This window comes from Dipodomys spectabilis, unplaced genomic scaffold (assembly GCF_019054845.1).
Source record: "Dipodomys spectabilis isolate Male_0828 unplaced genomic scaffold, ASM1905484v1 ptg000089l, whole genome shotgun sequence".
NCBI classification, from domain to species: domain Eukaryota; kingdom Metazoa; phylum Chordata; class Mammalia; order Rodentia; family Heteromyidae; genus Dipodomys; species Dipodomys spectabilis.
In genome coordinates, this window is record NW_024870766.1 from 19,613,519 (window position 1) to 19,639,570 (window position 26,052).

The 26,052-nt window shown below is 39.7% G+C and overlaps 1 pseudogene; it reads right to left on the minus strand.

Moving 5' to 3' along the window:
- Positions 1 to 21,284: 21,284 nt before the first annotated feature.
- Positions 21,285 to 21,858, minus strand: LOC122111807 (annotated as a pseudogene).
- Between the last annotated feature and the right edge of the window lie 4,194 nt (positions 21,859 to 26,052).

Consider the following 26,052-nt stretch of genomic DNA (forward strand, 5'->3'; position numbering starts at 1 on the left):
ATATTTTAAATATGAGACCCTTGTTAGGTGTATGGCTAGTGAAGATCTTCTCCCAATCCATGAGCTTTCTATTGATCTTGCTTTCTATGTCCTTTGCCATGTAGAAGCTCTGCAGTTTCAAACAATCCCATTTGTCTAATCTTTCTTTGATGTGTTGTGTTTCTGGGTCTTTCTTAAGAACATTTCAGCCTGTGCCAAGGAGCCTTAGAGTTTCCCCTATTCCTGCCTGTAATGTTTTCAGGGTGTCTGCTTTGACTTCGAGGTCTTTGATCCATTTGGAGTTGATTCTGGTGCAGGGTAATATATGGGAATCTAGCTTTGGTTTTCTACAGGTGTGTAACCAATTTTGGCTAGCCTGGAATTTTTGAGCTCAAATGATCCTTTTTCTTTAACCTACTAAGTAACTGGGACTAAAGGTGTGTATCACCATGCCTGGCTCTCTTGTCACTTATTGATGAACAGTTGAGATGACTGCTTCTGGCCTGATCTGGTTCATATCTGTCCATGTTTGTTTATCAGTACAGGTATGAGTGACATTTGAGCAAATGAAATATATGATACCAAGATGTACATTGGCAGAAGGGGTTAGAGTGAGTTGGAAAATCCAGAAAAGGGGACTGGTGTGCATGGATGATTGCTTCAAGAGGTTATTGAGGAGTGCTGGTGGTAGCTAAATAATAATAATGATGATAATAGTATAATGAAAGTGTTTACAGGATATGATAAAACATGAATGGAAAATGTGTATAGTTACAAGAGTATCTTCAAATTTTGTTGGTGTAATTCTGCTTTCCAATCAACCTGAAGCATCTAGCAGCTTTCAACAAAAAAAATTATATTTTCTAAGGAGTTTGTAGATCTAACTTAGGCTCAGCTGAGCTTGGCTGGGCGTGGCTGTGGTCTGTGTGCAGATTGATTCAGGTTTGATCCACATGACTGTTGTGCAGGAGTCAGAAGCAATCCCCCAGGCGTGCTCTTTAGAAAGCAGATGTCAGAAGCACAAGTGGTCAAGCTATGCCACGATAACACACTTAAAGCTTCTGCTTGCAGAATGCTTTTTCACACACTTCACATGGCATAGCCAAATGTCATTGGGTCAGAGAAATACATTCCTCCCAAAGAATCAGGAGAGGTCCACACATACCACATACTGGTAATGGATTTAAGGGTTACATATGGCAAGGAGTAAAGGACCTATGGCTTTTCCTTGCCACTTTCTATGATCTAGGGGCTTCAGTATATTGGCTCACAGTCTGAGATCTGTGCTCTCCCAGCTGTGTTTGCTTGCTTCATGATAACACTTATCCTTACGCTATGTATTAGCGTGTTCAGGGGCATCTTTAGTGAGAGGTTGACATTTGAATTAACTCCTGCATGAGACAAGGAGAGTGCCACACAGATTTCTTAGAAAAGATGTTCTAAACAGAGATAAAAGCAAACAATGGCACTGGAAAAGGATGTATTTGTTGTGTTCAAGGACAAGGCAGCAAGACAGTGTCAGGAATAGAAATGTGGGGAGAGAACATAGGAAGTGAATGAAGTCTACGTGGCAAAGGGTATTGGTAGTGGATTAGGCAAAGGAGTGACTTGATCTGATTTACTTTTTTTTTTCAATTCCAGGGGCTTGAACTCTGGGCCTCAATGCTGTCCCTGACCTTTTGTGCTTCAATCTGGTACTCTACCATTCAAATCACAGCTCCTTTTCTGGCTTTTTTGTGGTTAATTGGTGATAAGAGTGTCATAGACTCTTCTACCTGGGCTGACTTTGAACTCGGATTTCAGTCTCCTGAGTAGCTAGGATTACAAGCATGAGCCATCCCTGTCTAGCTGATCTAATTTACTTTTAATGTATCATTCTTATTTTCATATTGAGACTGGACTTCCAGGATTGTGAGTGTCAGTATAAATACTGATAAAGAGGTTATGATTAAACTCATGGAAAGAGATAATGCTGACTTTAACCAAGGTGGTAGCAATGGAGGTGATGAGAAGGCTGAGATCCTAAGCATATTTTTCAGGAGTAGTCATTCAGTATATTCACTGAGTATTTGAAAGAACGAAAATCAATGGTGGCTACCAAGTTTTTAAAAAAAATTATTTATTTTAAACTGAAACAATAGAATTGGCTTTTAAATATATGAGAAAGAGTCAAGAATCAGGATTGGGCATAAAATTTTTGTTCATAATGAAGTGAAGGTATTGAATTGGAGGTTGGTGTGGGAGGTTGTGTTATTCATTCACAAGTCTTTCTTTTTCTCCTTCCTCTTTGTCATGGACTATATATACTTTTCTGTCTCATTGGTGATGACATTGGCCATGTTATTTGCTTTAGCTAATTAAAAAGGTTCAAGTGATAATTTGCCAGCTTAGCTGAAGCCATAGATAGTTTAACAAAATAGAAAATGCCTCTCGAAGGTTTTACCCTGTTGCAAGAACTTGCTCTTGAAGAACTGCTGGTACCAGAATAAAATGTGGAGCAGACCTGTACTATCTGTAGCCTGAAGCAGAGCTGTCTTGGTAAACCTTCAGATAATTGAGCAAGAAGTTATTATTATAAGCCACTGAGTTTGTGAGTTGTTTGTTACACTGTGTTATGAAAGCAGAAACATGACTAATGCAGTTAGCTATTTGAGAACAAAGTTTATAAATCTTGGAGCCCAGAGTCTGTGGATGAACGGATAATCAAGGAGATGAATGGAGATAGAGAAGAGATGAAGAGATTGAATCTTCGGACCCTCCACTATGATGTCCAAAGGGGAGAAGGAGGGATTAGTAGAGCTCATGCTAGCAAAGGAAACTGAAGAGTGGCTCATGGCTAGGAGAAAAACCAATAGAGAGTGCACCTAGGAATCATAAGAAGCGTCATTTAAGGAGAAGTCTGTAGCATACTAAATTAAAATCCCTGCAGTTTGGTCATGTAGGGGAAGACTGAGACCCAGCTTAGCAACTTGGAAATGACCATGACAATGGAAATTTGGGCTAATTGAAAATAGATTCCCTTATTAAGCAAGACAAGGGAATTTTTAGAGCAAGATCATTTATCTGATGAGAAATTGGCGAATCCAGTCTCAAGTAAAGAAGCTGATTCAAGCTAAGGCATGGAAGATCTACCTGTGATAACACAGTAGAATTTGGTGGCAGTTGTTTCTAAAACTACTTTTTAGAGACATAGGAAGCAACATTGTTAGAGTGATGATGAATTTTGAGATGAAGAAAGAGCTATGGAAGTTTTTGAGGAGAGAGAGAATTAAGTAGAAAAATATAGTTCAGGGCTGGGAAGGTGGCTCAGTGGTAGAGCGCTTGCCTTGCATGCATGAGGCCCTGGGTTCGATTCCTCAGCACCACATAAGCAAAAAGAAAAAAGCCGGAAGTGGCGCTCTGGCTCAAGTGGTAGAGCGCTAGCCTTGAGCTGAAGAGCTGAGGGACAGCGTCCAGGCCCAGAGTTCAGGCCCCACAACTGGACCAAAAAAAAAAAAAAAAAGAAAAAGAAAAATATAGTTCAATCTCTGGGCAACATGAGAACTAAGCAAGACTGATTTTCTTTGTCTACATTCAGCTTCATGGGTGCCAGGACTAAGTAGGTAGAAAGTTAGATTTAACCTGGTTAACCTGGTTTTACCAAGTTAGAACCTGAGGTCAGAGGGCAAGGGATTTGAATTTTACACAATAGAGAGATGAGCCTGGAATCTGAGGATCTAAGTTCAAAGCCAACACGCAGGAGAGTCCATGAGACTCTTCAATTAATCACCTAAAAGCCAGAAGTAGAGCGAACCAGCCTTGAGTGAAAAAGCTAAGGGATAGTGCACAGGCCCTGAATTCAAGCCTCCTACTGGAACAAAAGAAAAAAAGAGAGAGAAATGGCCAGGCACTGGTAGTTCATGCCTGTAATTCTAGCTACTCAGGAAGCTAAGATCTGAGGATTGACATGTGATGCCAGCCTAGGCAGGAAAGTCTGGAAAGTCCATGAGACTCTTATCTCCAATAAACTACTCAGAAAAAGCTGGAAGTAATGCTGTGGCTCAAGTGGTAGAGTGCTCACCTTGAGTAAAAGAAACTCAGGGACAGAGTCCAGGCCCAGAGTTCAAGTCCCAGGATGTGTGTGTGTGTGTGTGTGTGTGTGTGTGTGTGACAGAGAGAGAGAGATAGAGAGAGAGAGAGAGTGAGAGAGAGAGAGAGAGAGAGAATATTAAAGATTTTAAACTAGATAAGTAGGGTGATTTACAATAGCCAAGATGTGGAAACATCCCAGATGCCCCATAATAGCTGAGTGGGCCCCCAAAATGTTCCTATACACAGTAGAATTTTACACAACCATTAGAAAGAGTAAAATAATGTCATTTGCATGGAAATGGGTGGAACTAGAACAAATCATGTTCAGTGAGGTAAACCATGCTCAGAGAGACAAACAGCACATATTCTTTCTGATATGCAAAAATTAGATCTAAAATGTACTGGGAAATGATACAGTATACAGGATTCTAGATACATACAGTGAGACGAAAAGAGGATACTTAGGAGAGAAACAGAAAGCACAATGCCTAAGTGCCTCTTCATAGTGTATAAAAATCATATACACACTGACACAAACTCTCCAAAACATGGAAACAAGAGACTGCTTCTCCCCTTCCTTTCTCTCCGTCTGTCTGTTTCTCCCCTCCCTCCATCCCTCCCTCCCTCCCTCCTTCCCTCCCTCCTTCCTTCCTCCCTCCCTCCCTTCTTCCCTTCCTCTTTCTTTCTTTCCTTTCTCTCTTTCTCTTTCTCTTTTTTCTTTCTCACTCTCTCTCTCTCTCTTTCTTTCTTTCATTTTGATGATTCTATCTTCTTTACCTTGGTGTATTCTTTGAAAGAATTTGGGGGAGTATACAGAACTCGAGGGAAAAAGGGTGAAAAAGTGCAGCAGAGAAGCTCACTGGGTATTGATGAATTGTACAACTTGTGGGTGGAGATGGCAGGGAGGGAACTGGGAGAGGGTAAGGGAACAGAAGACACTGTACCAGACTCAGGTAATTGTAATCCCTCTGTACATTACCTCTATAATAAAATAATGTAAAATAATAAAAAAGAAGGGTGATTCATACAGGATTTATAAATGGCGTGTAGAAGTCTGCATAGGCATGGCAGATTAGAGGGGAAGAGCTAGAAGGAAAGAGATGTTGGTGGTAAGAAAGTGGACCCAGCACCCAAAGAAATTGCTGTTAAAGGTGGCTTGTTGGGTGGAATGTGAGGACATTGGAAAAGATGAACTTGAGTTTATTGAGAAATAATTACTGAAGTCGCCAAGATTGATGAGAAGTAGAGGGCTGGGTCTGAGAGTGAGTGGAGAGATTAATTCTTCAAAGGCTGAAGGAAAGGACCCAGATACATAAATTATTATTACAAGAAGGAGTAGTGAGTTGACAATGTAAAGGATATGGCTATGGAAACCATATCCTGTTGGGGGGAGGAGGCGGTCAAGTTGAGAACAGTAGGATTCAGGGATTTTGCCGAGGACCGGTGGTAGATTCCGAAGCATAGTGGAAGTGTTTTAGGATTTGGGGCGAGTTCCTAAGTGGGAAGTCCAGATCAGTACAGTAGGTAGAGTTTGGGGGTAGAGGCTTATGGGAAGAGTGTGGAAAGGTAGGAAGCTGAACTTCTTGAAGCAATCAGTAAATCAAGAATAACCAGATACATCTGTTTAAGTCTCAACACAGGAAGAGACTTGGTGTAGTGATCAGAGAGGCTAGTATTATGTCTGCAGCACATATATTTAGTACAACCTCCTCCATCAAGAAGGAAGGAGCATCTCCCTTCTTGATGTCCAGGACAGTGTAGGAAAGGGGAAAAAGACTTCACTGGTGCTTGTAGAGCTCCTGGGCATGGCTTAGGATGTTGGGTGAGTGGTGGGAGCAACAATGTTAGAGTCCCCTGGCATCAGCAGGGAACCACCACATTTTGTTTTCGGGACCATTAGGTTCAGAACAGGAGATTCTTCTATATCACATTGCCTTTTCTGTATGATACCTTTTTCTGATTATATCATAGAAGCTATGCTTCAGCAATTAGGGGCTTGGCAATTAAAAGCAAAAGATAAAGCATGTGTTAAGAGCACACACAAGGCAGGATTGAGAACTACTGAGTCCACCGCCCCCTCCCACCTCGCTCCCCCTTTGTGATGATGGTGTGGCTTGACTGAATTCAGAGCCTCAAGTTCTGGCTTGGCTTTTTCACTCAAGTTTGGCATTCTATTACTTGAGTCATACCTCTATACCTTTACTGGTTTCTTCTGGTTAATTAGAGATAAGAGTCTCACAGACTTTTCTGCTCAGGCTGGCTTTGAACTGTGGTTCTCAGATCTCAACTCCTCGAGGAGCTATTACAGGTATGAGCCACCAAAGCCTGGCTTCTGCATCTTATTTATTAACCAATTCATTAAAAAATGAATATGAATAGGGTTGCAGGGCATTATCTATGACCTAGTAGAACTTTCAGAGAAATTCCATATTTTGTTAAATGTGCCTCAAGTATTTAATATCAAAAGAATAAATTAGAGGTTTCTATCCTTTTTCTTCTTTTCTGGCCGTGTTGCAACCTTTGTCCAGCTAGAGAGAGAGAAAGACAGAACCTGGTAAGTTGCTGCCCTTGAGGGATCATTTCCTTTTGTTTTTTTAAAGGGTCAAAGTCTTAAAGGACTTTATATAAAGTTTTTTGATACGAACATGATGACCAGTACCTTGAGAAGATTAATTCACACACCTCTTGATGTAGAGATCTTCTTTTTGCCAAATGGAGGCTAGACATGATCAATGAGGTCATTTTGGCTGTTTTAACTTGAAAAATTTTCCTTTATTTGACTTCGCAATTGAAACATAAATACACTTTATGTTTATAAGGTACATTTTCAAAGCCACTTCACTTACCAAGGTTAATTTTATGACAGAATTTAGCTTTTTGCCCACTTTAATTTACAGTGTTAAAATGTTACATCTGAGTACTTTGCTTAATTGGCTTCTAGAAAGTGAGTGACAGGCATGGCTATGTTAATCAGCTCTGAATCTCCTTAGAAATTTTTTTAGACCTTCTATAATAACTTTATGCCATCAGGAAATAGTATAAAACCCGTTGGGAATCCCACATTCTTGGAGAAGTTAGTGTGAAGAAAGATAATAAACGTTTTTGGCTCTGGTGTCCTCTGAGGTGAGATTCTTGACTAACTACTATGATAGGTTGAGAAATACCGCGCCACTGTATTTATAAATGAAATACACATTAGTTTACCATAGCATCCATATTTTGGAGTCCTGAGATAGGATTTTCAAATACCTCTGTCCTTTATTCTTTTGTCTTTTCTGAGGAAAATCACATCAAATTTTTATTTTTTTTATTCCTCCTAAATGCCAAGTAGAGACAAAATAACTGCTAGAGAGAATAGAACAAAACTCTGTAGGTTAGGATGAATAAAATTTCTGGAGACATACTAAGTACTAGAAATGTGTAACAATCAATGTGTATGTAACAATCACTGGACTAGAAAGGGTAAAAATTGTGTAATTTCATTTCTCAGGTGCAAATGTTAGTTGATTAGAGTATATAGTCTTTATTAATAGTAAAATAATGTTGTAGCATTATTTGGTATAAATTACATTCCTGTCTCTCAGCTGTTTTCAAATTATCATAGGAAGTACATACATATTTTTAGAATTTCATAGCAAATGAAAATGTACCATAAATGGGAATTTGCATGCTTTTTTTCTTTTAATGCTTGACTATGTGAATGAAGTTTAAATTCACAAAATGTATATGCTTTTCTAATTTGATAGTGCACATTGTGATTTAAGCCAAAAGACATATCTAATTGTGCCAGGCACTGGAGGCTCATGTTTGTAATCCTAGCTATTCAGGGGGTTAGATCTCAAGTTTGTGGTTTGAAGCCAATCCAGGAAGAAAAGTTTGTGAGATTTGCCTTCAATTTACCAGCTGGAAGTGTTGGTATGGGTCATGTGGTAGAGCACCAGCCTGAGTGTAAAGCTAAGCAAGAACATGAGGCTCTGAGTTCCAGCTCCAGTACCAGCACGCACACACACACACACACACACACACACACACACACACACACACACACACACACACACACACACAGAGACCATATCTACTTGAAAGAGATAAGAGTCAAAGTGCATGGGAGTGTGATCAATATTGTATAGAATCGGTTAAACCTATATAGCTACTTTTTGTTTTTGTTGTTATTGGTCGTGGGGCTTGAACTCTGGGCCTGGGCACTGTCCCTTAGCTCTTCAGCTCAAGGCTAGTGCTCTACCAGTTTGAACCACAGCGCCACTTCCAGTTTTCTAGTGGTTTATTAGAGATAAAAGTCTCCCAGACTTTCCTGCCCCAGCTGGCTTTGAACTGTGATCCTCAGATCTCAGCCTCCTGAGTAGCTGGTGGCATGAGCCACCAGGGCCTGGTTTATAGCTACTTTTTGATGAAGTCAAAGTAAAATCATTTCAAAATTCTTTGTCCTATTTTTGTTGCTTTTTGATTTATCATTTGAAATTGACTACTAGGTGATTTTGAGTTGCTAGGAATTCACAGCCTGAGAGGAAAAAATGAAAGCCAAGAATACCATCGTCATTAAAAAGAAATTATGTTAAAGAATGAACAGTGGTTTGCTGCTACAAACTCTGTACATCAGAACAACACAGATTTATTATTCTACAGTTCTGGAGGCCAGAAGTCCATTATGTATTTTCAGTCATTAGACCTGTCTAATGACAGGTCTAGAAGTCCATCTGTTTTCTTACCCAGCTTCCTAGAGGCCTCTCATATCCTTAGGCTCATAGCTCTCTTCTCCTGTACTGAAGCTGTCAACATCTGGTCGAGCCTTACTCAGGAAGCTGTTTGGTTCTCCTTTTGTCTCCCTCTTCCATTTAGAAGAACCCCTTACTTAGTGCCCACCTGAATAACCAGGATGATCTTCCCTTTAAGGACATCTGATTAGCAAATGTAATCTTGCTTCCAGTCTTCTTGTGATACAACCTACCATACCTGACGCTTCCAGAGTGTAGACATCTTTGGGGCCATTCTCATTTCCACAGTAATTAAAAAAGAAAATAAATATATTATCCAGAACAATGATAGATCTTGTGGAGTAATGATGGGATTAGAAAAATCCAGATAAAGATACAAATTGTGATAACAGAGCTTCTCTTCTTTTCTTCTTCTTCTTCTTCTTCTTCTTCTTCTTCTTCTTCTTCTTCTTCTTCTTCTTCTTCTTCTTCTTCTTCTTCTTCTTCTTCTTCTTCTTCTTCTTCTTCTTCCTCTTCTTCTTCTTCTTCCTCTTCTTCTTCCTCTTCCTCTTCTTCTTCCTCTTCGTCTTCGTCTTCTTCTTTTCTTCTTCTTCTTCTTCTTCTTCCTCTTCTTCTTCTTCTTCCTCTTCTTCTTCTTCTTCTTCCTCTTCTTCTTCTTCTTCTTCTTCTTCTTCTTCTTCTTCTTCTTCTTCTTCCTCTTCTTCCTCTTCTTCTTCTTCTTCCTCTTCTTCTTCTTCTTCTTCTTCTTCTTCTTCTTCTTCTTCTTCTTCTTCTTCTTCTTCTTCTTCCTCTTCCTCTTCCTCTTCCTCTTCCTCTTCCTCTTCCTCTTCTTCTTCTTCTTCTTCTTCTTCTTCTTCTTCTTCTTCTTCTTCTTCTTCTTCTTCTTCTTCTTCTTCTTCTTCTTCTTCTTCTTCTTCTTCTTTTCTTCTTCTTCTTCCTCTTCCTCTTCTTCTTCTTCTTCCTCTACTTCTTCCTCTACTTCTGCTTCTTCTGCTTCTCTCTTTTTGCCAGTCTTGGGGCTTGAACTCAGAGCTGGGCACTGTCCCTGAGCTTCTTTTGCTCAAGGCTAGCACTCAACTTGAGACACAGTGCTACTATCCAGCTTTTTCTGCTTATATGGTATTGAGGAATTGAACCCAGGGCTTCATACATGCCACATTCCTAGCCCATATCAGAACTTCTTAAAAACAATTCGTAGCCAGGCTCCAGTGGCTCACACCTATAATCTTAGCTACTCAGGAGGCTGACATCTGATTATCATGGTTCAAAGCTAGTTTGAACAGAAAAGTTCCCTGTGAGACTTTTATCTCCAATTAACCACTCAAACACTGGAAGTCATGCGGTAGCTCAAAGTAGTAGAGTGCTAGCCTTGGGCAAAAGAGTTCAGAAAAGAGCTCAGGGACAGTGCCCAGGACCTGAGTTTAAGCCCTATGACTGACAAAAGTTTCTTAGCTTCTATACATAGAAAGTGCAAGTTTAGATTTTATAAATGCAAAAATGTTAATCTTTTATAGTCACTTTTGCTACTTCATCATGTTCTCTCTTTTTTTGTTGTTGTTGGTCGTGGGGCTTGAATTCTGGGCCTGGGCGCTGTTCCTCAGCTCTTCAGTTCAAGGCTAGCGGTATACTACTTGAACCATAGTGCCACTTCCGATTTTCTGGTGGTTTATTGGTGATCAGAGTCTCATGGACTTTCCTGCCCAGAGTGGGTTTGAACTGTGATCCTCAGATCTCAGCCTCCTGAGTAGCTAGGATTACTGGCATGAGCCACCAGCATCTGGCTGCCGTGTTCTCTTTTTTAATGTTTATTTTTATTGTTATTTTAAAGGTGACATACAGAGGAGATGCAGCTATATAAGTCAGGTAATGAGTACATTTCTTTTTGGACAATGTCACCCCTTCCCTCATTCCCTGCCAATTTTTCCTGCCATTCCCAACCACAAATTCTATGTTCTTACAATTTTCTGCATATGAGGTTACTTTGAAACTTAATCTTTTGAAAATACATATGTAAGAGGGAAAAAGGAAAAGTACAAAAAAATAGAAGGCTACTGTAATGATGAATACATAGCATTATAAATACAAAGCCTTAAAGATGTAATATTGAGCATAAGGCATTTTGAAATGTCATTTGTAGGTTCATTAATTGTACTAAATTTATCAGTCTGGTGGGTTTGTAAATGAGCACATATTATAGTATAAATTGGGGACTCCTGGGGGTTTCATAGGTGTAAACTGTGGGATGCTTGTAGTAGTGGCTGTGTGTTTGAGGAGGGCATGTCTTTGTAGTTTTCTCTCAGTCTTGCTTTGAACCTAAAGATCTTTAAAAAGGACCAAAATAGGGCTGGGAAGGTGGCTCAGTGGTAGAGCTCTTGCCTTGCATGCCTGAGGCCCTGGGTTTGATTCCTCAGCACCACATAAGCAAAAAGAAAAAAGCTGGAAGTGGCGCTGTGGCTCAAGTGGTACAGCGCTAGCCTTGAGCTGAAGAGCTGAGGGACAGCGCCCAGGCCCAGAGTTCAGGCCCCACGACCGAACCCCTTCAAAAAAAAAACCCAGAAAACAAAAAGGACCAAAATAGATAGTAAAGGACATGCCTCCTGTACTGATGGTACAGGACCAAAAGCAATGTGTCTAGGACTGGTCATGTCTGTCCTGAGAGGCTGAGGACAGGAATCAGCAGAATGGCTGTGGACCTAACTTTGGCCAACATGGTCGAAAGTATATGACAGATTGAGGTAGGAGGGGAAAAGCATACTAAGGAAATGTGGAGTGGGCTGTAGAGAGAAGAGATGGGGTACTGGGGCCAAATGTGTGCTAGGGGAGTAGGCATATAAGTAAGGCATATAAGTAAGCTTACAACTGAAGAAGAGAAAACAAAACCAAGTGGTATGGGATTCAGCTATCTGTTGAATGCAATCCAGATTGGTGCACTTATAATGACAACAAAAGATGGCTAGCAACAACCAGGTAATTGTACTTCCTTTCTGCCTTCTGAAGGAGAGAGAGAGAGAAAAGGAGGCTTGTGGGAAGTTTGAATTGTTGGAATTACAGGCAGGTATAAAATGTAAGGGACGGAGTGGGACTGAGGCTGAGCTAGTCAAGAACCAGAAGAGCCTTAGGTGTGAGAATAGCAGAGAGACAGGGGAGAGAGGTGATATTTAAGGACAAGTATTTCCTCAGGGAATAAAGAGCAGTAAGCACAGAAGCTGTATTCAACATAAGAAGTAATTATGGTGTCTATTTCCAGGTAAGCATATGGCCAACAAGTTCATAACTGCAGAAAGGTCAAGTAGGGTATATGCTACAAAGATCTGCTCAGGCTAGTATTCAGGGAGATTCATAGCTATTGTTGTATGGTAACTCAAACGTTGAGAAACAGAGAAGCCACACTTTGAGAGGTCCAACTGGTAGTCTTTACTGGAGAGCCAGTGACTACAGGTGGACTCCTTTCCCAAAGACCTACAGCCCCTCAAATACACACAACACTGTTAGAAAACTGTGCCAGGAGAGTAGGAGAGGAAAGAAACAGAAGAAAAACAATACCAAGAAACCAGACCAGCTCCAATGGAGAGCTGACCAGAGGAAAGCCAGGAGACATGAAGTGTGGCATCATGGCGCCTGAGCGGTCTGGGCCTAAATAGAGTCAGGGTCAGAGGGTAGGGTTACAGGAAACTTGAGGGTCTGGTGAGTTCAAGGCACAGGACTGACAGGTACAATAACCTATGTCCAAGTCCCAACCCTTGTCTCTGGGAATTCAGGCGTGCACATCACCCGGGGGTTGAACTTCCCTGCATCTACCATAAAGAGAAGATAGCAACAGTTAAACCCAATTCCCTATCATCCACCATGTGGCCAAGATGGCTCCAGTTAGACACAGTATCCTTTTTTTTTTTTTTTTTTTTTTTTGTCGGTCGTGGGGCTTGAACTCTGGGCCTGGGCGCTGTCCCTCAGCTCTTCAGCTCAAGGCGAGCACTCTACCACTTGAGCTACAGCGCCACTTCCAGACACAGTATCCTTATTTCACTATAAGAGTGCAGGTTGTGACTTATGATACCCCACTGTGGAATGCAGGACTCTCACTGATGATTGGTACCCTTTTACCTACCAGCAAGATATTTACCTACCAAGATATTTTATCTACCAGCAAGATGTTTAAGTTCCCTCCTGATGTGAGCAGCTGTTATTGCCTGCAACAGGTTGCTAGTTGCTAGGCCAAGTACTGCCTCAGATCCCCACAGATGCTTTCCTGGATAGGGAGGCAAAGTAAAACTGCAAGACATTAAGGGAAATGGTATTTACAGATTATTTGGGAAACATACCATTAAATCTTTTGAATATGTTAGTAGTCACCATGTTATATATTGGAAAAGAATGAATTTATGATCTATAAATACATTTCAGTTGCAAAACTTAGGCAAACATCAAGAAATTTTATGGAACATTTCCCACTTATCAGGTACTGTTTTTGATATTGGGAATCCATTTGTGAACAAACCCAACTAAAATCTTTGTTGCAGTGGAGCTTAATTCTAATGGAAGATTCTAGTGTACCACCTAGTTGAGGGATTGGAGTGGAGGACACAAAAGGATTAAGTAAAATTGCAGGTTGAGGAAAGGAGCCAGGAGAGGAGAATGTAGCTGAGAAAAATGGTGAATGGGTCAATCTTGGGAAACAGAGGGAGAATACAAAAGAAATGTAAGCGTAGGTTTTATAAAAATATAAAACGAAATTATAGTAAAATAGTAGTGTTTTTGTCTGGGTTTATCTCTAAAGCATAATGAAATTGTGCTGGGTGCCAGTGGCTTAATCTTAATTCTATCTAGTCAGGAGCTGATATCTGAGGATCAAGGTTCAAAGCCATTCTGGGTGGGAAAGTCCATGAAACTCTTATCTCAAGTTGACGAATGAGAAACCAGGAATGGAGGAGTGGCTTTGAATAAAAGGCTAAAAGAGAATAAAAAGTCCCTTGTTCAAGGCTCAATAACCTAGAACCCAGAACCCAGAGCACACAGAAATAATGGAATTGAATTCATATACTGATTCACTTTTTGTGCATAGAGGAGAAAATATCCATTTCACATTCACAGAACTTTACCATGCCTTCTTTCCAGGGTCAATGGTCTTCTAGAATGAGGGTGCTAGAAGGAGCACTATCCACTCAGGTAGCATCTTTGTCTGTGGCTCTCTTTCCCATGAGAGCAGTGCATACACAGTTTTCAGCAGGTTGTTTGGTCTCATATTTTAGGTTGTAATTTTTGCAGAAATCAGATCTGAATGTACAAGTGCCTTGTGTCCATACACCTCATAATAGCTTGTTAAATATTTGATGTGTGAGCACAGTTTGTTGACAGCTACCTCATTTTCAGGAGAAGAATGACATGTTGCCAGGGTATATATTCTAGTATTTCAATCAGTAGGAGGACATGATAGAATATTCTATCTCCTATTGATGTTTATTGTTATAAAATGCACCTTAGTGCATTAACATGGGGGAATGTAAGGTAGAAGACTCTCTTGGGTGAAAATACCCTAAAAATCCACAAGAGGGAGATATGTTACCACTGAAGTAGAGACGGAGCTAATGAGAACGAACTCCTAACTTTTCTGAGCAGGCTGTTGTGGTGTGTTTTTCCAGTTGAAAAAATGAGAAAAGGATAGGCTATTTGAAGTTTGGCTTTACAGTTTTCTTTTGGGATGGGAGATTAGAGAAGCTCAGTTATTCGCTGTCTTGGAATATGCACGATATGTCAAGATTTAAGAATCATCAACAGCTTCAATGGACATGTCTGAAGGATTTGAGGATTTTTGTCTGGTGCTGATCACAGTGTGGTTCTTTCAAGGACAGATTGTAAAGCTGCTTTGCGCTGTCCCCCCTTTTCTGGCAGTGGTGAAGAGGTAGTGCTGCCCAGATTGGGTTGAAAATACTTGGTGGGCAGTGTTTTTACCATCTCCTGTAGGCAGAATGAATCATGATTTTTAGTGTCCTTTACCTATGAAGTGGAAAACCCAAACTGCAGGTAACAGTACAGAAGAGGAACAGAGGGAAACATTTAAAAAATGTATATTGTGGGCTGGGTTGGTGGCTCAGTGGTAGAGCGCTTGCCTTGCATGTATGAGGCCCTGGGTTCGATTCCTCAGCACCACATAAGCAAAAAGAAAAAAGCCAGAAGTGCCACTGTGGCTCAAGTGGTAGAGTGCTTGCCTTGAGCTGAAGAGCTGAGGGACAGCACCCAGGCCGAGTTCAGGCTCCACAACTGGACCCCCCCCCCCCCCAAAATAATGTATATTGTACTTTGAAATTTACATTCATATGTGGTCACTAGGGATAGAAACTACACATAATTTCCACTAAAATGTTGGCAACATTATTACCACATCACTTAGGAGTTTTGTTTGGTTTCCTTTTCAGAAAACTTTTTCATGTGTTTACAAATGCTAATTCCTATTTCTGTTTTCAGTGTTTGATATTCCTGATCCTACTCTCATTCTTCAAGTGATTTCTTCTCTTGATTTTCCTGTTCCTCTTCTGTAGTTTTCCAGTTTCTGTATTGTTCAACTGACCCTTTTTTTGATCACATATTATTTTCTCGTGGCAGTGCTTCATTCACAGGAAGGCTGCATTATATGAGATTAAGAGCACAGATGGGTCCACCTATATCTCTATTTAAAAAATTTGTTTTTTCCCTTCCCCTTCCCAAATTATACCAACATCAAATACAGTGAAAATGGGTTATACCTTGGGGGAGGAACATACAAAGCAACAAAGAAATCATCTTTTTTAAAAAAATTTTTATTTTTATTTTTTGTGAACATACTGTACAGAGGGATTACAATTACATGGGCAAGATAATGCGTACATTTCTGATCAAGCATTGCAGCCTTCTCCTTTGTTTACCCTTCACATCCCTTCCCAGCCTCCCCTTCCCCCCCACTCAATCCTCCCCCCCCCCAACGTTGTAAAGTTCATTTTTGACATGACAACTTGTACTTCTCATTGTTGCAACAGGTCTACCTGTATCCTTAAACGACTTGTTTTTCCCCATCTCCTCCACAAATTATACCGACATCAAATATAGTGAAAGCAGGGGTTATATTGTGGGGGAGGGACATACAAAGCAACAAAGAAATAATCTTATAAATGTGTTAGAAACAAATGCATGAAAGAAAAAAACATTAAAATACATATCTAAGGGTTCATTTTCCTAACATCACCTTATCTGACCTTTTCTGCTTGACTCATACATATACTAGATATTGCAAATAAGGGAAACCATGGGACCTATGTTTCTTTGGGCTTGGCTTATTTCACTTAATATAATTTTTTCCAAGTCTTTCCATTTCCTAACAAATGGGGCAATGTCATTCTTTCTGATGAAGGCATAGAATTCCATTGTGTATAAATACCACATTTTCTTGATCCATTCATCTACTGAGGGGCATCTGGGTTGGTTCCATATCTTAGCTATGGTAAATAATGCTGCAATAAACATAGTTGTGCTGGTAGCTTTAGTGTGGTCTTGTTTGTAAACATTTGGGTAAATGCCCAAAAGTGGGATTGCTGGGTCATAGGGGAGCTCTATGTGGAGTCTTTTGAGGAACCTCCATACTGCTTTCCAAAGTGGTTGAACAAGTTTACACTCCCACCAACAATGAAGTAAGGTTCCCTTCTGTCCACATCCCCTCCAGCATCTGTTGTTGTTAGAGTTCTTGATTTTTGCCATTCTAACTGAAGTGAGGTGGTATCTCAATGTTGTTTTGATTTTCATTTCTTTTATGGCTAGGGAGGTTGGGCATTTCTTCATGTGTCTATTTGCCATCCTTCTTTCTTCTTCAGAGAAGTTTCTCTTTAAGTCATTAGCCCACTTATTTATTGGGCAGTTGTTTCTTTGAGGATTTGTTGTTGGGGGATTTAATTTTTTGAGTTCCAAGTATATTTTAGATATGAGACCCTTGTCTGTTGTATAGCTAGTGAAGATCTTCTCCCAATCCATGGGCTTTCTATTGATCTTGCTAGCTATGTCCTTTGCCATGCAGAAGCTCTGCAACTTCATGCAATCCCATTTGTCCAACCTTCAAAGAAATCATCTTATAAATATGTTAGAAGCAATAACAAGAAAGAAAAACCATGCAACAATGGGATGTACAAGACGTTATGTCAAAAAACGAACTTTACAACTTTGGTGGGGGAGGGGCATGAGGGCAGGGATGCTAAGGGGAAACAAAGGAGGAGGCAACAATACTTGATAAGAAATGTACTCATTATCTTGCCCATGTAATTGTAACCCCTCTGTACAGTCTTTTCACAATAAAAAAAATTAAAAAAAGAGCACAGATGGAAGCCAGCTGTCAGTGACTCATTCTGTAATCTTAGCTACTCAGGAAGCTGAGAGTTGAGAATCTTGGTTCAAAGATAGCCCAAGAAAAATACGTGAGATGCTTATTTCCAGTTCACCAGCAAGAAGTTGAAAGTGAAGCTGTGGCTCAAGTTGGTAGATCCTAAGCACAGCCTTAAGTGAAAAAGCTATAGGACAGTGCCCAGGCAAGGAGTTCAAGTATTCTCGCTCTGTTTTTCTTTCCTCCCTCCCTCCCTCACTCTCTCCCTCCCTCTCTCTCTCCCTATCTCCTTCCCTCCCTCCCTCCTTCTCTCCTTCCTTCCTTCTTTCCTTCCTTCCTTCTCTCTTTCTCTCTCCTTCCTTCCTTCCTTTTTCTTTTTTCTATCTTTCTTTCTTTCTCTCTTCCTTCTGTCTCTGTCTCTCTCTCACACAATACAAACACACAAAGATGTGTACACACACGAGAAGAGTTGTATGAGACTTTAGGTAAGTCACTTAGGTGACTTTCATCTCATAAAGCTGCAAAATGGGGAAAAGGATATTGCTTACTTGATTGGGTTTCTTTGAAGATGAGTTCGTGTATGCAAAGTGCTTGGAATGGAGCCCTTCAGATAGGAAACACTTTAGATTTTGGTTGTTTGTGTATTCATGGGTTCCACATTGACTCAACCAACTACAGTTGAAAAATATTTGGAAAAAATGCTCTGAATATGTATAGACTTATTTTTCTTTTTAGCATTTCATAGACAATACAATAACTATTTATATAACCTTTGCACTGAATTAGACATCATAAATAGACTAAAAATGATTCAAATGTATGTATGTAGTATGTATGTATGTAGAAGAATGTATGTAATTTACATGCCAATATTGCACCATTTTATGTTAGGGACTTGAGCTGTTGTGGGTGTTAGTAACTGTGGCAGTCCTGGACTCAATCCCTCCAAGTCCCTATAAATATTAAGGAATTACTGTTTTTAGTATTAATCTCTTCCAACATAAACTTTGTTTGCAGGAGTTCATCTATGGCCCAAAGTCCCTACACATGTTTTCTAGGACTTTCTAGATATATGTAGACAGGCCATCCATAGGTACCTCAGACTCAGCATGTTGAAAACTGAATTTATCATCTGTTGCTCTTCTCTTGGTAAGCCTGCTTACTTCTCATTTTTTTTTTAGCCCCCTGGTACTATTCCTTACTTAATAGCCAGCACCAGGAAACAACGGACTCTTCTTCCCTTCAGTCCTTCACTTCCAATGCATTTGGTTACAAGTCATGTCTATGTAAATAATAAACGTCATTTATACTTGCCTTTAAATTACTACAAGGACCCTGAACCTACCTATACTGTGTTCTTTTCATCTAAGCCAAAGGCAACTATGATCCCATCCAACCATAGATTAAAAATATCTCATATTAAAAAAATAACTTTCAGTTATTTGTGGCTTGACATAGAGATTTTTTTTGCAGGTCCGGGGCTTAAACTCAGGGCATAGGCACTGTCCCTGGGCCTCTTTGTGCCAAAGGCTGGTACTCTACCACTCGAGCCATAGCATCACTTCCAGTTTTTTCTGAGTGGTTTATTGGAGATAAGGGTTTCATGGGACTTTCCTGCCTGAGCTGGATTCCAACTGTGATCCTCAGATCTCAGCCTCCTGGGTAACTAGGATTATAGGAGTGAGCCACTGGCACCAGCTTACTTTCATGTGCTGATTTTCCTTCTGTCTGCCTCCCAGAAAGGTTGTCCCCATGTTGACCTGAAAGCATTATCTATGCAGCAGAGACAGATGAGAATGTATATCCCTATTTCTAATATACATCCAAGAACACAGTAGATACATGTTAAACCTGTATGATTAAAGGCCTGTACTCTATGTGAATGGGTGTTTTTTCATGCTCATAGACTTAAAGCTGTCTTCAGTGTGTTGATTGGAACAAGCACATCCCACAACATAATTAAAATGTGAGAAATGTTTCTAACACATCAGTAATGTAGACACTTTCAAATGATGGCTAAGGAAATGCAAGCTCAAACTTACAAATAGCCTTTTACATAAAAAACACTCAGAGGTGCATTTTCTCTTTAATGCATGTACATAACTTCCATTAACATTTCTTGCCCCAGTGCTTAGCTTTTATTTTTTATGTCTGTTATATATAACTCTAGGTCTTGACATGTTAATGGAAAGATCTTGGTTTGTGATGACATCCTATCACATGTAAAATAGAGGTGGTTGAATTGTTTGGAAAAGTTTCGTCTGAGGTTGCTTATCTGTAATCCTGAAGAAAAATTACTTTAAACTAATGGCATTCTGCCAGGGGGGGGGTCCTCTTCTTTGTTTAACGAATAACTTCTGGATGACTTCTTATGAATGGAATCAAATGGTCTGATGAGGTTCTGCTCCACTTAGTAGCAAAGGGCCTAGGATGTAGAGAAATTCTAGAAGTGATTGTAGCTTCTGCAGAAAGGGGTTGAATTACTTGAGGGGAGGGGATGGTGATGAGGAGAAACAGGTGATAGGAATAAGGCAGTCACTGAGTGTGTGTGTGTGTGTGTGTGTGTGTGTGTGTGTGTGTGTGTGTGTGTGTGTGTGTGTGCCTGTGCACCCATCTGTGCGCATGATATGGTTGGTATACTAGAAACAATATACTAATATCTATCCTTCATATTGACTTTGGGGTGAAATAACGGGTCCTGTATTGTTCTGAGTTCTTGAAATGTTGGAGGTAAGCCTAGATCTTTGATTATTTTATGATTTTCTTTTAGATGACTGAGAAGGCGTGTGACTACTAGTTCCTGCTTGTTAATATGAGAGTCTGAAGCCTACCATCTCCCTCTCTAACCTTCACTTACTTCCCATCCCACCTGCCTTAACATAGTGACTGCCCTGATAAATGATGCTTTGACCTTCATGCTGAATTGTAACCTTGACTTTTTTTTTATCTTTCCTCTCTGTTCTCTGGATCAGACAGAGACTGAGTGCTTTAATTCTAGAATAAGCCACTTCTCCAAATGTGAACCTCAGTGGATATTTTCAGGATCATAGGATGTAGAGTGGAAATCTAGGCCATTGTCTTCCTGTTAGGGATGAGAAAACTGAGATTCATAGAACTGAAGTTATTTGTCCCAGACAGCTTTAGTGGCAGAACTAGGTTGGAAGCTCAGTTCCCTGACTTTCCGTATGGACCCTCTCTCTCTTAGTTGAATCCTAATTTCTCTCATTCTCTTTCTTGCCACCCACCCATTTCTTGCATTTTATTTCTGTAATGTGGGACAACTGTTCAATATAGAAGCACAGAAGTATTTACATTACAATAGTCCTAGCAGTCAATCTAGGCCAATTTTAATGGCAATAATGTATTATTAAAATGCATTTTGGTGGTTAACTGGAGGTAGGAGTCTCACATACTTTTCTGCCTAGGCAGCCGTTGATCTTTGAGCCTCAGATCTTAGCCTCCCTGTGAAGCTAGGATTATAGATGTGAGCCTACCGAGTTCAGTGCATCTTGATGAATGTCATCTCTTCCATAAATTTCTAGTTATTTATCTGAACCATATCCATTTTCTAAAGTTAGATATCTATGCTGGTATAGTAACACTTTTCTTGGCCTGTATTTTTCATTTAAGTAGCTATGTATGATACCACTTGACAAAGCATCATGGTTTAACTTTCTGTTATAAACTATGTTGCACTAAACATGTGTATGTATATATATATATATTTTACTGCTTGTAAGTGAGAGATTCTGTAGAACACTTACTTGAGTAGAAATTTTGGTTTTTAGGGTATATTTATTTTTTGCGCCTACTTCTAGCTCTCAGCCTAATTCCACATGGTGGAATTAGTCCCTTTGAAGTTAGGCATAGCCATGCAATTTGTTTTGGAGAGTGAAATGTCAGCAGAGCCTTAAAAGCCAGTCAGAATGCACCACATTATCTCTTTGCCTTTGCAAAGAGACACTTTAATGAGCCATACAGTGAATCTTTATTGTAATAGCTCATTGTGACAAATAGAAAAGCTTCCAGTTGACTTAGAATAAATGGTAGGTATGAGCTATCAGTAAATTAGTGATTTTTTTCTTTAAAAAGAATTTATTTTAATATAAACAAGTGGGAAAAAAATCTTGTCTGCATCTGAGGACACAACCATTTCTAGACCCAGCTCAACAGCCTGTGATAGGACAACAAATACTTGTTGGTATCTTAGTTTTAGCTCTGATCTCTTTTGTTTTGACAACAGGATTCATGGTCAAACTTTGTAGATTCGATTAGGTATTGGTCTTTTCCGTTGCCTCATTTATGCGTATTACTATCTTTATCACATCAGCCGTATCCACCTGGCCATACTCGTCTTGTTTTGAATGAGCTAATTACTTTCATATACTGTTGGGTTTGTTTCCCTACTCTAGAAATATTTTTGGTCTTTCTTTAAAACCTTGAGGGCTGTGTCTAAATAGCTTGGCTTACATTCTTAGTTCAGCCAATTTATCTATATAAATTTACTTTGGAAGGTCTTTTCCATCTTCATACAACCCATTTTTCAGTATCTTAGTTTCAAAGTGAAACAGTTCTGGCCATCTCCATTAAGAACCTTTTCTTGCTCATGTCCCAGCTTGTCTGTCTTCATACACATATTCTTCCACTGCATTTTTGTCATCATTCCACTCCTCTAATTTGTTCTGCATGATTGTCTTACCCCCATTTTCAATGTATAAATGGAATGATTTTTCAGTCTATTTGCCATGATTAACTGATTGTTAATCTGCAGGTTCACTGTAACTGGGTTTTACTTTTGTCATTCTGTTTTGCTTTTTGATCCAGTTTGGGGGTCCCCATCTCTTTAGCTTCTGCTTTAGTTTCTGCTCCTGTCCTGCTGCTGTTGCTCCTTACCACATAGCTTCCCTTGCATCTTCTCTCTCCTTTGCCTTGGGATCTTTGATTTCCATGGCTTCTCTGTTTTCTTCACATTTGTGCACTTTCACTAGGGATGCATCAGACACGTGAAAATTCTATGGACATTTTGAACTGAGGCCATCAGACTATGGAATGACTTTGTGGACTGCAGACTGAGCTATAGCAGGATCTGGACAGAGTAATCCCAAGGAGAGGCATAATAGGTTTCAGGAGTGAAAGATTCCTTTCTATTACATATGAAGACTTTAGAGAAAGTCTTGACATGGTTTTCTGGGAAGGCTTCACAATCTCTTGTCCCTTCTTTGGAGAATTCCATCTCAGAAGTATTGGAGATGCTACCACATCATAGAAAATGCTTTCACTTTGAAAATACGCAGTATGCACCTACAATGCACGACTTCCAAAGATAAATTCATCAACCTTTAATGTTAGAGAACAAATAACTTGTTAGTATTCTTTACCATTTTAGGAGTTTTGTTTTTTTGTTTTTTTTTGGTCTGATCGTGGGGCCTGAACTCTGGGCCTGGGCGCTGTCCCTCAGCTCTTCAGCTCAAGGCTAGCTCTCTACCACTTGAGCCACAGCACCACTTCCAGCTTTTTTCTTTTTGCTTATGTGGTGCTGAGGAATCGAATCCAGGGCCTCGGGCATGCAAGGCAAGCGCTCTACCACTGAGCCACCTTCCCAGCCCCATTGTAGGAGTTTTTGTGACTCGACCGTCTCCACTACATTACTTTGGCTTATTTTAAAACTATGAAAGGCGGCTCTGCTCTAGGTTAGAGCTCATTACACATTTATAGAAGTGTGCCTCTCCTCATAGTTCTTCATACATAACCACATTGTTCGTAAAACATTCAGTGCTCAAAGGGAGGGCTGAAATATTTGTACTCAATGATTTCCTGAGTTTGTCACACTCTTGAGATAGCTATAATAATTCAAGGATTTTAGACTTTATGTCTAGCTTATATTTCTTCTCAAACTTTCCACTGAAGTAAGTTACTTACATCGCACCAAACAAATTCTCTGCCTCTCGGTGTCATGTCAAATGCCATGGCCCAAAATTGCAATTTTACTCCAGTAAATGAATATACAGCAGCTTGATAAACAGAATGCCCATGTTTACAAAAGCTACATGTTTTAGTTTGTCTTCTAAGGCAAGAATATTTTGTCTTAGATTCTATATGCCAGAGCAACTATAGTAGTTTTATTCATTAATCATAGGCAGTTATAACCAACAATCACTTTTGTATCCAACACTGATCATCTTTCATTATGGAAATATGGATTCCTTAAGAAGCTGCTAGGCTTCTTATAAACACTTTTCAGAGGGGTGAGGTGCTTCACAATGGGATGTTCATGGTTTGAAACCAGCTGGAGCAAAAGTGTTCACGAGACCCTATCTTCATTAATGGTGAGCCATAGCTGTTATCCCAGATAAGTGAGAAGCATAAACAGGATAGCAATCCAGGCTGGCCTGGGCAAAAGGTGATACCCTATTTAAAAAAACGACAAAAACGACAAAAACGAAAAGGGCCAGGGCCAGCTCAAGTGTTGAGTGTGGACACAAGATCCTGAGTTAAGACCCAAGGACAGCCAAAAGAAAACAAAGCAAACTAAACAACAGCAACAACAACAAAACTCGACTTTCTTCCTGGGTTCTTTTCCAGTTTGAATCAAAGCATGACAGTCACTGACTGGCTCAGCAGTAAGATCTTCTTCATTAGTATATCACCTTTAGAGATGTTTATGCAGTGGATAATTGTACAATACAAGATTGGATTTTTTTCTGCTTCCCCAAACAAATCAGAGAGTACTTGCCCATGGAATTAAAAAAAAAACAACCCTTGAACTGGGTTCTTTTCATTGAATATTGCCTGGTTATTAGCACCTGCCTCAGTTGAATGGATTCTTAGGACCAAAAGAAATGAAATCCAGTATTGCAGTGGTCACTATTTCATTAACCACCTTGCAGGTGGCACCATCATGGACACAGGTCCATCATAGCTTGGAAAGCACAGATCTATAACTGCTTTAGTAAGTATGATCATATACCATAAGATTCACCCACTGTAAACTTCATAGTTCTGTGTCAGCTAGTAAATTTATGGAGTTGCATGAAGTTTTCATGGCTTTGAAGTATAATTGGGCCACATAAAGTCATTTCCATCCCATTCTGCAGCAGTTTTATCAGTCTGAAGCAATCCTCAGTGATTCTCTTGTCCCCTTGTGGTCTGTTTCCTCTCACAGCCAGCTTTATCACCCATCTCCTTTCTTTCTCTATAGACTTTTCATTCCTGGAGATTTCATAATATATCATGTATTTAAAACTGATCTTTGTTTTAGGACCAAGGAATACCTGTTCTTTTTAAATTACTGAATAGCTTTCCAATTATATGTATAATTCTACACTCTTTAATATTTAAAAAATATTTTTATTGTCTTTAAGTAGTTGTACAAAGGAGTTGTCATTTAATAAAGCACCAGAGTCAGAAGCCAGACAACATGTTACAATTAGAAAACCTTTACAAATAAGAAAACTTGTGAACATTTGGGTAAATGCCCAAAAGTGGGATTGCTGGGTCATAGGGGAAGTCTATGTGGAGTCTTTTGAGGAACCACCATACTACTTTCCAAAGTAGTTGAACAAGTTACACTCCCACTAACAATGCAGTAGGGTTCCCTTCTGTCCACATCCCCTCCAGCATCTGTTGTTATTAGAGTTCTTGATTATAGCCATTCTAACTGGAGTGAGGTAGTATCTCAATGTTGTTTTGATTTGCATTTCTTTTATGGCTAGGGAGGTTGGGCATTTCTTCATGTGTCTATTGGCCATCCTTCTTTCGTTTTCAGAGAAGGTTCTCTTTAAGTCTTTAGCTCACTTATTTATTGGGCAGTTGTTTCTTTGAAGATTTGCTGTTGGAGGATTTAATTTTTTTTTTTTTTTTTTGGGTCCGGTCGTGGGGCCTGAACTCTGGGCCTGGGCGCTGTCCCTCAGCTCTTCAGCTCAAGGCTAGTGCTCTACCACTTGAGCCACAGCGCCATTTCCAGCTTTTTTCTTTTTGTGGTGCTGAGGAAGCGAACCCAGGGCCTGAGGCATGCAAGGCAAGTGCTCTACCACTGAGCCACCTTCCCAGCCCAGGGGGATTTAATTTTTTGAGTTCCAGGTATATTTTAGATATGTCTGAGTCAAGTAGAAAAAGTCAGATAAGTTGATGTTAGGGAAATGAACCCTAAGATATATATTTAAATTTTTTTTTCTTTCATGCAATTGTTTCTAACTCATTTATAAGATTATTCTTTGTTGCTTTGTATGTCCCTCGCCCACGGTGTAACCCCTGCTTTCACTGTATTTGATGTTGTTATATTTGTGGAGGGTAAGGAAAACAACAAATCATTTAAATAGGGATACAGGTGGACCCATTGCAACAATGAGACGGACAAGTCATTATGTCAAAAATGAACTTTACAACTTTGTTGGTAGGGGGAGGAGGGATGGCTAGGGAGGCGGGGGAGGATGGGATGGGAAGGGGAAACAAAGGAAGAGGCTACAATGCTTGATAAGAAATGTACTCACTATCTTGCCCATGTAATTGTAACCTCTTTGTACAGTATTTTCACAATAAAAAAAAGGAAAACTTGGAACTTTTAAATTCTGAAAATATATTTTTTCATTTAAAAAATATATTTCAAAACATTGTGGATGTTTGTATTGTAAGAAAGTAATAATGAGAGCTAGTCTCATCAAGTTCATGTCTATAAAATTGTGGATGTTGGCAAAGAAACTAATCAAAGCTTCTGCTCCCTTATCTTTTATTTTGGTTTTGGAGACTTCAAGAGAATTAAGAAAATCCAGGGAGACCTATGTTTTCTTCAAAGATTTAAGGACACATCTCAGCACGGGATGCATTCAATATTCTTTTATAAAAGAGGGGAACACAGATGTCTTTCAGTAGCACTAAGACTGCTCTCTGTAGAGTTAATTGTACACAGGGAGATAACTTTTTTTCTTTCTAGCTCCA